Genomic DNA, 13367 nt, shown 5'->3' with positions numbered 1-13367 from the left:
ATTTTATTATATTCTTATGTTTATTATCGGCTTTTTTAAGAAACCTTAATGCTTTGTTCAGGAAAGGTAGTGTATATTGACTCTTTTATATAAACGAAGAAAACCGGTCTCACTTCTGTCCGCTTTTTCAGCCTGTTACACAATGTTACTCCTAGTCAAATAACGCCCCGTACAAAGTTTAATTTTGATCAGTCGTTATCATTAAGTAGTATATAAATCACCTGATAACGTCAGCGGTGTAAACCATTTCTCGCAGGATATGTTTAATCTGTATGTATAACTACCTTGGCAATAGTAAAATTAATTATATATGGTGTCACTTTGTCAGGACCATGTCAGGATCATTTTCAATTTCTTTCAACAAATTTATTTCAAACAAGAGGCCCAAGGGCCTAAACATATAGGAAATTAATTAGATATAGTGTCATGGTAGCCATCTTCGATTTGTGATCAACCAGAGATGTAACAATACTTTATCGGGACCATGTCAGGATCATTTCATGCAAGTTTCAGCCAAATCGCACCAGTAGAACTTGAGAAGAAGTTCAAAATGTGTTTTCAAGATGGCGGCTGTGGCGGCCATCTTGGATTTTGGATCGACCCCAAAAATAACAACACTTTGTCGGGACCATGTCAGGATCATTTCATGCAAGTTTCAGCCAAAATCGCACTGGTAGAACTTGAGAAGAAGTTCAAAATGTGTTTTCAAGATGGCTGCTGTGGCGGCCATCTTGGATTTCGGATCGATCCGAAAAATAACAACACTTTATCAGGACCATGTCAGGATCATTTCATGCAAGTTTCAGCCAAATCGCACCGGTAGAACTTGAGAAGAAGTTCAAAATGTGTTTTTCAAGATGGCGGCTGTAGCGGCCATCTTGGATTTCGGATCGACCCGAAAAAATAACAACACTTTGTCGAGACCATGTCAGGATCATTTCATGCAAGTTTCAGCCAAATCGCACCGGTAGAACTTGAGAAGAAGTTCAAAATGTGTTTTCAAGATGGCGGCTGTGGCGGCCATCTTGGATTTCGGATCAACCCGAAAAATAACAACACTTTGTCAGGAACCATGTAAGGATCATTTCATGCAAGTTTCAGCCAAATCGCACCGGTAGAACTTGAGAAGAAGTTCAAAATGTGTTTTCAAGATGGCGGCTGTGGCGGCCATCTTGGATTTCGGATCGACCCGAAAAATAACAACACTTTGTCGAGACCATGTCAGGATCATTTCATGCAAGTTTCAGCCAAATCGCATCCGGTAGAACTTGAGAAGAAGTTCAAAATGTGTTTTCAAGATGGCTGGCTGTGGCGGCCATCTTGGATTTCGGATCGACCCGAAAAATAACACAACACTTTGTCGAGACCATGTCAGGATCATTTCATACAAGTTTCAGCCAAATCGCACCGGTAGAACTTGAGAAGAAGTTCAAAATGTGTTTTCAAGATGGCGGCTGTGGCGGCCATCTTGGATTTCAAATCAACCCGAAAAATAACAACACTTTGTCGGGATCCCATTTATGTCAGGATAATTTCATGCAAGTTTCAGCTAAAACCGCACTGGTAGAACTTGAGGAATGAAGTTCAAAATGTGAAATGTTAACGCACGGCGACGGCGGCGGACGGCGGACGGCGCACGGCGAGGACGGCGACGTTACGACGGACGAAACATGACGACTATAGGTCAATCCTGACAACCCTTTCGGGTCAATGACTTCTAAAAAAATACACCTTTTATAGGTCATCACGCATTGACACTATTTTTTTTTTTATATTTTTATCGGTCAAAAATGTGTTTGTCCACCATACTGTGTGAATCACAAAAGATTTCAAACAATTCTTTTTAATTCTAAACCAGAAGATATGCACATGGAATTAGAGAGAATTTGTTGTGATTATAGATGCTTTTATATATATATATATATATAGAAACCTGAAAAGGGTTGATCACCGGACTGCAAATGAATAATGACCTGGTGCTTAGATCACGTAGCGTCACCGACTGCAAATGAATCAGCACTTAGCGTGATGATTCTCTTTCGATATTGCTGTCGTGTTCTCACGTACTCGATCACGCACTTGAGGTTTTAACCAAGTCCGAATTTGTTCTTTAACATACACCAAATATACAGTTCGCGCGGGTATAGACCGGGAGTAGTCTGTGGTGTTGTCCGATATAGAGAGGGAGAAGACGGCTCAAAGTCAGTCATGGTATCGCCAACTCTACAGAATTGCCCAGCGTTTTCACTGCACTCCCGCGATTGGAAGATACGTAACTGACCGTGTTCCACCTAATCCGATTTGTAGCAGGGTGAATGAGTTGAAATGAGAACGTTTTGATTTCCGTTCTTGCGCATGAATTGTTTTCAAAATCCCTTCCCTGACCAAGAAGCCATGGACCGTAGTTCCAGACACAAGTTTTCTCGCCGTAATCCTGTTGTTTCCGGCAACAAAATCCTGACGCATTGTACTGACAGTGACCTGTCCGATTGCGGACTTTGTTGGAATGAAACGCTCCAACCACATATACGGTGTTAAGTATCAAGCACCGATCAAAAACAGCACGTCCTTGGAAAGGACCCTGCAAAAGTCACGACGTGTAATGCCGCCGTCCATTGCTTCCTTCCAGGGCCAATTCCACGAGTGTTAATGGGGGCCACAGGTTGGTGCAGGTTCGATGTATCGTGACATATCAGATACATGAGCGTGAACACGTTTTCTTGAATATCAGAGTCGATGTCTACCTGCCACCACACTTGACCTTGCGGCTAGTTGGCCTTCGATGCATCACGATTCCCCTGGGTTATTTTCTGATTTATGTAGAAGTTCAACCAACGCCAGGCGCGTCCGCTCTTTAGTGGTATGACCTGAACGGCGTGCCCCCCAAATTTAAAGCACCTATCAGGACATGAGCGTACAGCTCTTCTCTGGTTGAAATGTGTAGCGTTGTGGTCGCTCATCAAACGTGTTATGTATCGCATCCATTGTTTTGTACGTTATGTCCTACGTACGTGACAAAGTACGGGTGTCTTGCTTTAGTCCCATAGCTATGGATTTTGTATCAACATGGATAAACTGGAGTATGGTTTTATCCAATGTATCGAACAACAATGTAGGTTCTTCTCCCTGGAATGGGGGACACTCATCGACTGTATTGCATAAAGTTCAGCGACTGAGACCATCAGCATATACTGTTCTGTGGTATACCTTGGCCTATAGTCTCACAACTGAATACTCAGACTGTAGCTAGTAACCAGAGCCCATACTCTGAATATGTGCAGAGGCCATGTTAGTAAGCCTTCAACATACCTAACAATGGTTTATGATCTGTGTACGCGACAAAACTTCCAGCCGATATTGGTGGAATTTACGCACACCGAATTGCTGCACCTTCTTTGTCAAGCTGCAAATAGTTTCTTTTCAGCAGGTGCTAGTGGTTCGCGAACGCGTATGTGATTTGGTCGTTCACGACCATTAGGCTAATATGAGAAAGCACGGCTCCAAGCCCGTATGGTGATGCATCGCACGACAAAACAAGTTCCCTTATCCGGATCATAATGAACGAGTAAGGAGTCTGACTGAAGCATGTCCTTTGGCTTCCTGAAAAGCTTTGTCCTCAGTGTGCTCCATTTCCACTTCATATCTTTAGTAGCTAGCAAAAGCGTATAACGGTGCTTATGTTGTGCTTAGCTGAGGCAAGTAGCACGAATAGTAGTTCAATATCCCTAAAAATGCCTGTAACTCCTTCACGTTGGATGGAGCTGGTGCGTCCTTGATTGCCGTGACCTTGACCTCAATAGGTTGCATGCCCTCACTATTATCCGGTGTCTGAGGTATTCAACTTCATCCTGAAGGAAATGGCACTTGCTCCTTTTGAGCCTCACTCCAGCTTTCTCCAAACGATTAAGAATAGCTTCTAAGTGTTCTATGTGTTGTTGACGGTTCTTACCAGTCACCAAAATATCGTCCACGCGCACGATTACTTGAGGTATGCCTTGCAATAAATTTTCCATAGTGCGCTGAAATATCCCTGGTGCGGATAAAATGCCATATGGAAGACGGTTATATACAAACAATCCCTTGTGTAGTGTTTTCGAACCCTCATCTAACTCGAGTTGCTGATAGGCCTGGCTCAAATCCAATTTTGAAAATTCTGTTCCTCCGCCCAGAGTAGCATACAGATCCTCTGTTAATTATCCAATTTTGAGACTTTATTGACTGTTACTTTATAATCACCACAAATCCGTATGGTTTTGTCACTCTTGACAATTGGTACGATGGGTGTCGCCCAATCAGAGAACTCTACTGGTGATATGGTTCCCTCTGAAACCAATCGGTCAAGTTCGTGCTCGATCTTGTCGCGAAGCGCGTAAGGAACAGGTCGAGCCTTGAAATATAGTGGTTTCTCGCTCTGGTCCACATAAATCTTTGCTTTGGTTCCCACGACCTTTCCTAAGCCTGGCTCGAACACTGAAGGATATTTGTCCAAGATCTCCTCAATCTGGTGACAGTTTGACTCCTGTCTAATCATGAAAATTTCATTCCAGTTGAGTTTAATATGCTGTAGCCAGTCGCGCCCAAGCAAACAAGGATTGTTTCCCTTGATGACTTCAGCTGACAAAACACCGCTGTATTAGCCATAGCTCACTGGAACATCATCACAACTCCCTAATACAGGTACCATTTCGCCTGTGTAGGTTTTAAGCTTAGTGTTCGACTGTTTCAATGCCACATTTTTGTTTTTGTTCAAAAGTTTAAATGCAGGCTCACCCATGACTGTTTTCGAAGCACCGGCGTCAATCTCCATCTTTAATGGTGAACCGTTGACTAACACTGTCACTAAGTATGGCGCCTTATTTTGTGATGATATTCTGTACATTGGATAAATGTCGTCATCCTCATCCTCATTGCAGCTGTCCAACGCATTCATTCTGTTGCTGGATTTCTTCCTGACTGTAGACTGTCCCCCTGAAGCTTTATTGTTGTCCGCGAGTCTTGACAAACATTTCTCCAAAATATGACCTTTCTTGTGACAATAGAAGCATTCAGAGTCTTTGAATTTACAGTTATGTGGGTTGTGTTTACCTCCACACCGAAAACATGGTTTAAACGACTGACCTTTGGTATGACCTTCAGGGTGTGACCTCTGTCCACGTGACTGTGTCTGGGTTTTTTGTCCTTGTTTTGACTGGCTAAGTTTGTGGATATTCTCTTTGGTAGGGATATCTTCCTTATGCAAATCTAAGACATTTTTAGCCGCTGTTTCCATTGAAATGGCTATTTCATATGCTTTTGTAAAAGTTAATTCATGCTCCGACAGCAAATGGCGTTGTATTCTGTCGTCTCTAATACCACATACAAAGCGATCTCTAATCATTACGTCAAGTGTTTGTCAAAAATTACAATGTTCTGATACATTACGTAATGCCGCGATGTACTGAGAAACTGACTCACCAGTTTTCCTGAATCTGTTGTGAAACTTGTATCGCTCGACGATTTCTGACGGTTTCGGCGAGAAATGTTCTCGAAGGAGTGTGACCAGATCTCCGTAGGTGTTCTCTGACGGTTTCGTCGGTGCTGACAAGTCACTCATCAACTTGTAAACTTTAGGTCCGCACACACTCAAAAGTATGGCGCGTCGTCTGAACTTGTCCTCCGCCTTAGTATCTCCGATGCCATTAGCTACAAAATACTGTCCAAGGCGCTCAGTATAATGTTCCCAGGTCTCCCCCTGGCATTCGTCGAATGCATCGATCTTCCCATAAGTCGATGTCATTGTCCAAAAGTTTTCCTCGTCGCCAAAATTTTACAAATCTTGGGACCGGCATGACATAACTGACAGACACAAATATGGCGGCGTCAACATGTGCTTTTATTACCCATGATACAGTTCGGTATTACATGTGTCATACTAATTACCTGAATGATATTACAGATATTGTAGACCGACAAACAGCGACAAGACTCAATTATGCAAATACATTACACTGTGTACTGTTAAATATAGTATGATTGATAGTTCACAATTTGAAGAATTTTATTTCTAAAGTATAATGGCAACATTAATCGTATCTGCTACGTATACATTAAAAATTTACATTATAACCAATAAGATCTTTTGGTCTTTATACAAATGATAGAAAATATAACACAAAAAATTGTAGCCCGAGTTGTCGGTCAAAACGTAGAAGTTATGTTGAACTCTTAGATTGTTCATTTGCTCGTGAACTTGGCTTGATAAGAATCGATCTTCACGCAAGAACTGTTCTTCGACATCACACATGTTGTCCCATGCATTATGATGCATGTTGTTTTAGTTAAATATAGCGTTTTCAATTCATCATCTGATGAGATAGATATGAACAAAGCAGTATTCAATCCTTAAATAACACTTATTACATCAATTCGGTAACACTACCCATATTAAATATAGTGGGAGAGTCCAGCTAGACACTATACAAATGATGACATTAGTTTAATACGAGGGAAGTATCACCGTTCAAAGGTTTAATATATGAATTACGAATATTTTATTGACTTTTTGTTAAATTAGTCATTGTGTTTCAAATAGCAAAACTTGTATCGTTTCATAAAAAAACAACTATTGACTTTTTGTAGGTTAATACAAGGAATTGTTAAACCCGAGAAAGGCGATATTCCCCAGGCCATATGATAGAATTTACAGTTGTAGGGTTTAGCCTATTCTTTCCAATGTTGCCCAGTGTCCATTAGACTGTTAAACGCTCCTTTTTAATGTTACTCTGTATGGAAACAGGATTTGTTAGTATTATCGTGGTGGAGTATTCCTTCAGACAGTCTGGGACTTGGCCATCATGTATGAATAAGTTTAAACGTGTAACCAAAACTTCTGATACTCTGGCGCTTCAATGTTTAAGTGTTTTTTGTTGTTGTTCGGAGTTTTTTACTTTCGTATTAATAATGTAACTTGAATTAAGTTGTATAATTACAAGTGAAAATAAAAACACATTTCATTTCTTGACAATTTTAATTTACACTCAAGATACTTGTGCCATGGTTATCGTACATTATGCCTATATATCGGAATGCGAAAACCAAATCAAAGACGAATGCTGCTATTGATAACCAAATGTTGCAAAAACTGTTGCATATAGATGGCTACTATAGATGATTACTATACAGTTATTTCAATACAGTTGGATTGACACCAACGGAATGCCATAGGTATACTAACATATACTGTATGCATTTTAACATACATGTATGCCATATTCCCCAGGCCGAACCTGATTTGGCACTCTTATATAGAAACAAAATTGAAAGTTTTATCTATATTTCTATGAGAACTTTTTTGCAATTGTTTATTTTTCAAGGCATTTCGAATTTCTTTAGGATACACTAATAAAGCAGAATTGTAACAATCTACCTTCACATCATTCATCATAACCTACCATCAACATCATCAACATCATCATCATCATCATCATCATCATATCATACATACCATATCATAATCATCACACTTTCATATATCTTTTTATCATATTCGTCATATCATTATTGTCATCATCATCATCATTTCACAATCATCATACCTTCATAAATAATGCCATCATCATCATCATCATCTTCCTCATCCTCTTCATTATACTATTACCATCATCCTGTGGGTGATCGGGTGATGTAGTGGTTAAGCCACTCGCCTTTCACCTAACCGGCCGGGGTTCGATCCCCAGCACGGACCTGAAAAGGTTTGGGGTCACATTCCAGATCACGTGGGTTTTCTCCGGGCACTCCGGTTTTCTCCCACTCTAAAATCCCTCGCGCTCTTACATTCGGGCCATCGAGAGTGATTTGCATAAGTTGTATAACTTGTTTCGTATTCGATGTAACATAAATAAAGTTTATATTTATATTTACCATCATCATCATCATCATCATAATCATCATATCTTCAATTTGTTTTTCTAAATATTACCTTCATCCTTATTCTATCATCATTATCATCATTATTTATCTAAATACACAGACACACCCTCACACACAACATACACGTGCGCACGCACAAATACGCAACATATGCATACACAGAGAAAAAAGAGAAATTATACAGAAATATTTACAGTCAGTGGTGAATTGATAGTATAAACCCCGTTGATTTCAACCAAAGGCTACTCAACTTTATTTCTAGATAGATTGAGTATGTCGCGCGCAATTTGGAGCCGCGCGGATGAATTTATGATGGTCCAAATCAGAAACTTTTGGTGTTTTCCGTACTGAACGTATGTTCGATGAACATGTACATGTATTAAAAATAGGTTTTGAACACATATACATGTACGTGTGTAAATACAAATGTAGAAAAGTTACATTGTTTATGTTACTACCGTACCTCTTTAAGCAATGCTTCCGTGCGTATAATAAATAAACAATGTTGTACAATGTACAGTTTTGCACATTCCGATGACGTCGCATCGTTTACATGTTGAATGTCGGTGAGTCTGTGTTGTTCGTTACAACATGTAGATCTACATCCTATTTGTATTTTTTAACATCTTTGGTTGTACGCAAATGGGTAAGATATGTCAGGACAACATCAGTCTTTGAGTTGTATAAGTTTAACCAAAACGACCTAGCACGACAATGCATTTTTGTTCACCTCGGGGGACAGACAGGTCCTGTACGTTATCTACTGTGAATCGGCGAGAGTAGGTCTTACGTTTGGGTGTTTCGAAATATCAATGAAACGGAATCCTACAATTGTAGCTTTACAATACTTGTAATAGATATTTCTAATATTTATTGAAGTGTTTGAAACAACAATATAAATATGAGCTAACATTTTGAGAGCGGTAAAACGTTTACAGTAGTGGACCTACCTGTGTTTGTACATGTTCCTCGAAACGACGTCCGATACATTTGAAAATTTCCAAAATCCGGAAATAATGACATGGAACTATGTAAACATCCGCGTATTCAAGTAATTTCAAACATGTACTGATTAAGTAGAACTCAAATGATCACAAAATTGAAGAAACTCTCTGTTTGTCACACTTCCTTGACACAGGCGGTTTGAATCGGACGCCGCGTCACAACTACGTTAAATATCCTGCCACGTTATGAATGTTGTGTAAGCGTGTGTAATCATACGAAGCAAAAGATTAAAACCAAACTGCTTTGCACCATGGTGTTTTTAACAACAGATAAATAAAACGATTTATAGTTTCATACCGAGAAAACCCAGATATATGCTTCATCAGACGGAATTCATTTTACTTGTATGTTCATTGATAAATTGGCGGGAATTTCCACCACTTCGAGTGGCTGTTCCAAATGCCTGTCGGAACCAAACGATATAATCCCATTTTAGTCTTATAAATGCCATAAACACCATTAAGGGTACATTTTGAGCTATGAAAATAATAGTTAAGACTGTAAATATAAGGATTAAAGTCTTCGCGGTCCATGAAACAAATATCGATACCCTACTCAACTTTATCCTTCGATAGAACCACCAGAAAGAGACTTTAATCCTTAAAGAAATATAGAAAGAGTCCTGTATGTGATGAATATACAAAGGAAAAACATTTCCATATATACTAGTTTTATACAAAGGCAAACATTTCCATATATACTAGTTATATACAAAGGCAAACCTTTCCATATTGTAACGATTTCCGCCTCCGGTCCTCTCGTAGGGTCCCTTCGTCAGTATAACGAAAGTGGTAGTCGCAGACTACCTGGAATGTCACATACAAATTTCTTATCCTGGCGTCCCCGGAATACAGCTGTCTTCTGGACTATGGGTTTCTCAGTTAGATTATAGTCTGAGTAGTAGTCATTATTGTAATATCAATGTATAACAAAGGCCAGTTTTTAAGTATAAATGTTATTATTAAGAAATCATCAGAGTTAACTTACAATATGCAATATGCAATAGAATAGCAACCTCATGAAATCTCCAACTAGAATAAGTGAAGTTCAAAGAACAACTTTAACTTGCAACTAATATAAGAGTACGATCCACAGTTCCACAGAGAAACTCACAATAAATATGAATTAACAGAGAACATAGAAACTCTCTCTAGGGATAATAAATAATATAAGTAATTATATTGATCTTTGGAAAATAGCTAAAACTATAATCTCCAATAAATAGCATGTATGCATATTACTAGTGATAACACCAAGTAATAACCATTACGTACATTTCTATTCAATACGACTATGGTTGGGGTGAACCCGATGCCGGTCGAATGACTACTGGCTGCCCAGCGCATGAAACCCGGTATTTATACCCAAAGCTGTCAGTGACAGCCACGCGGCTGTCAGTGACAACCCAGTGACAGCCCGAAGCTGTCATTTGGAAGCCGCTGGCAACCGGAAGTTGTCATCGCAACCAAGTTACGCCAAGAAACTAACAATCCTTACGACTATTAATATAGTTCCTAATGAAATACTAAAATCATTAACTTAGATAATTTATACAATAACTATAACATATTTCCAACTCAATAATATTCCGGAAATCATACAAAATCTAGAAGAGCCGGATACGACTCTAAATTTACTAGTTTGGCTCAAACGCCGGTCGACCTGGTCAGCCATTTTATCTAAAGTAAGACAAAGATTAGGCTTACTACGACGTATTAGTCCATATTTACCCATGGAAGGGAAATTGAATTTTTTTAACTCATGTGTGTTTCCACATTTTTTATACTGTAGTACAGTATGGTCAGGATGCAATTTCAATCTGATGGGCAAGCTTCTCAAGGCCCAGAAAAGCAGGCAGCTAGGCTTATTTTAGGTGCACCTTATGATACACCATCTCAAGATATGTTGTACTGCCTTAAATGGATGTCCTTAGACAAATATTTTAAATTCAGAAGACTTTGTATGTTACACAAATGTTTTAACCAGAATGTACCTGAATACTTATCAGAAAATATGTCTCTTGTACGAGAGACTCATAATAGAAATTTCTCATGTCAAAATAATTTTAAAGTGCCTAAACACAGAACTGTATTTTATTCAACGCAATTTCTTGTAAACAGCATCACAGATTGGAATCATTTACCAAATAGCATGAAGAAAATTCAAAGCTATCAAACTTTTAAACGAAATCTTGTCCAGCACTGTAAATCACTATCATAGACCAGTATTGTATTTTTATTGTGATGTCTAATCATTTTTCTATCTGAGTTTCTTATTTGAATTCCTTATAATATTATGCTTACTTATTTTAGATTATGCTATATTAGCATGTTACTATTTCAATTTTTATATATTTGCTATATTAGCATATATGGATACAAGGCATATGCCTTTTAATGACGTATAACTATATGCATGAGATTTATGCATCCTGTGATAATTTTAAGTATATTTTCTGTGATATCTTTGTGATTGTTTATAAATTTGCTTAATTTGTCTGCTGTTTTAACTAACAAATGATATTATGTTTTACTAACAGGAGGACCATGTGGTAGATAAGCCTTTGGCTTAACATGTAAATCCATCCTCAATAAATAAAGTTTATTATTATTATTATTATTATTACAAGCTAACCGATACTTACATTATATATATCATAAATGACTTCTTAGGTAAAATCTGTGTTTTCGTTCAAATATCACATACAGTGTATATAAAAATAATGATAATAAAAAAGCTAACCGACTTGATGTATAATTCATTTTTCACAAAAAAAATAATACGGGACGCCCACTTGAAACGTCATGATATACCCGTTCATATCAAGAGGTCTCTAATTTACTAGTAAACGTTTCACTCATAATTTGCGTGTCCCTGTGTTTTGGCTACTTTTAAGGTGACTAAGATTGCATTTTACGGTCTCGGAATAGCAGTTGAGACGACTTGTTTTACATATGTTCATAGAAATTTAACTGTCGAAAACAGATATATCTAGATTTTATATCCGATGAAAGGTTCCATAATATAACACCACGATCGAGAGTATCGTGGGTAGCGATAGGCCAAGGACACCTCCTTGCAGGCGGTGTATGGGATTTGCAAATTATTTAGTCTAGATGAAATAAACGATTATTCTAATTACTGGTTTATTTAAAAAATGAATGTACTTGCAATATTTCCAACGTTGGACATTTTTGTTTTGCTATAATTAATGTCGATGCTGCTATCGTTTGTGGGATGAGATGAGATGAGGAGGTTTTGCTGAGTCATCTCGGTTTTCCCAGTCGACACCAAAATAAAACTTGTATTGTAAGATAGTGACCGTGTATTCTGTTTTCCTGCAACTTTTTCCTTATTCATACAGAAGATGGTATTCAAAACGAAAGCAAATTGCCTGTTATTTACACGATTTCGCTCAAAGCGAAACACTTGATGATCAAAAGAAGAATGCATTCACTAAACCGAATGAGTATATACACCTTTTTACTACCGTGGGAAATAGGTAAGCGACGTCATTCTGGTGATTGTGACGTCACTGTTTGGCGGGACTGACTGCCGTTTCATTCACTCCTACTAAAAAGTGACGTCACTGGAGTATTCGGGATCAAGTCATCAAATTTAGAAATTGAATTAAACGAAAGAAATTAAACATTTATTTACTGACATCGTACTATTGTCCTATTGCAAATATTACAGGAAATTCTTATTGTCTGGTATCGAGTTTTGTGCCCGACTAATACCGATATTAGTGCTAAAAATGCATTGTTTCTTGATATTGTTCCGCTTCCTTTGTTGACTTTATATTCGTAAAATGAAATTAACCTGCGAAGGGCGCCAGGGCGCTTGTTTTCAACGGGAATAAAACACCGTAGTGATAAAGACCTTCCAAGTATGGCAACAGTAAATATTTGCATCTGGGAAATAGGGACACAAAGAGTCGATTTTCTCCCAAAAGTAAGTAAGTTACACTACAATAATGTTGCTGGAACACTTAAAAAATCGTTCTGATTTCAGAACAATTAGAATTATGAAGATACATCTTACAGTATTTTTATTATTATTATTATATATAATGTAAGTTAATAACAAGCTAACCGATACTTACATTATATATATCACTGGCTTTTTAGGTAAAATATGTGTTTTCGTTTAAATATCACATACAGTGTATGTAATAATAATGACAATAAAAAAGCTAACCGAATTTTATAACATATTTGTATAATTCATTTTTCACAAAAAATAATACGGGCAGCCACTTGAAACGTCATGATATACATGTGCATATTAAAAGGTCTCCAATACTTTTTAATGACATACGTATCAAATTACTAGTAAACGTTTCTGTCATAATTTTAGTGCCCCTGTGTTTTGGCTGAGGTGACCAAGATTGCATTTTACGGTCTCGGAATAGCAGTTGAGACTACTTGTTTTACACATGTTCATAGAAATTT

This window comes from Argopecten irradians, chromosome 13 (genome assembly GCF_041381155.1).
Source record: "Argopecten irradians isolate NY chromosome 13, Ai_NY, whole genome shotgun sequence".
Classification (NCBI taxonomy): Eukaryota; Metazoa; Mollusca; class Bivalvia; order Pectinida; family Pectinidae; genus Argopecten; species Argopecten irradians.
This window is presented reverse-complemented; position numbering follows the sequence as displayed.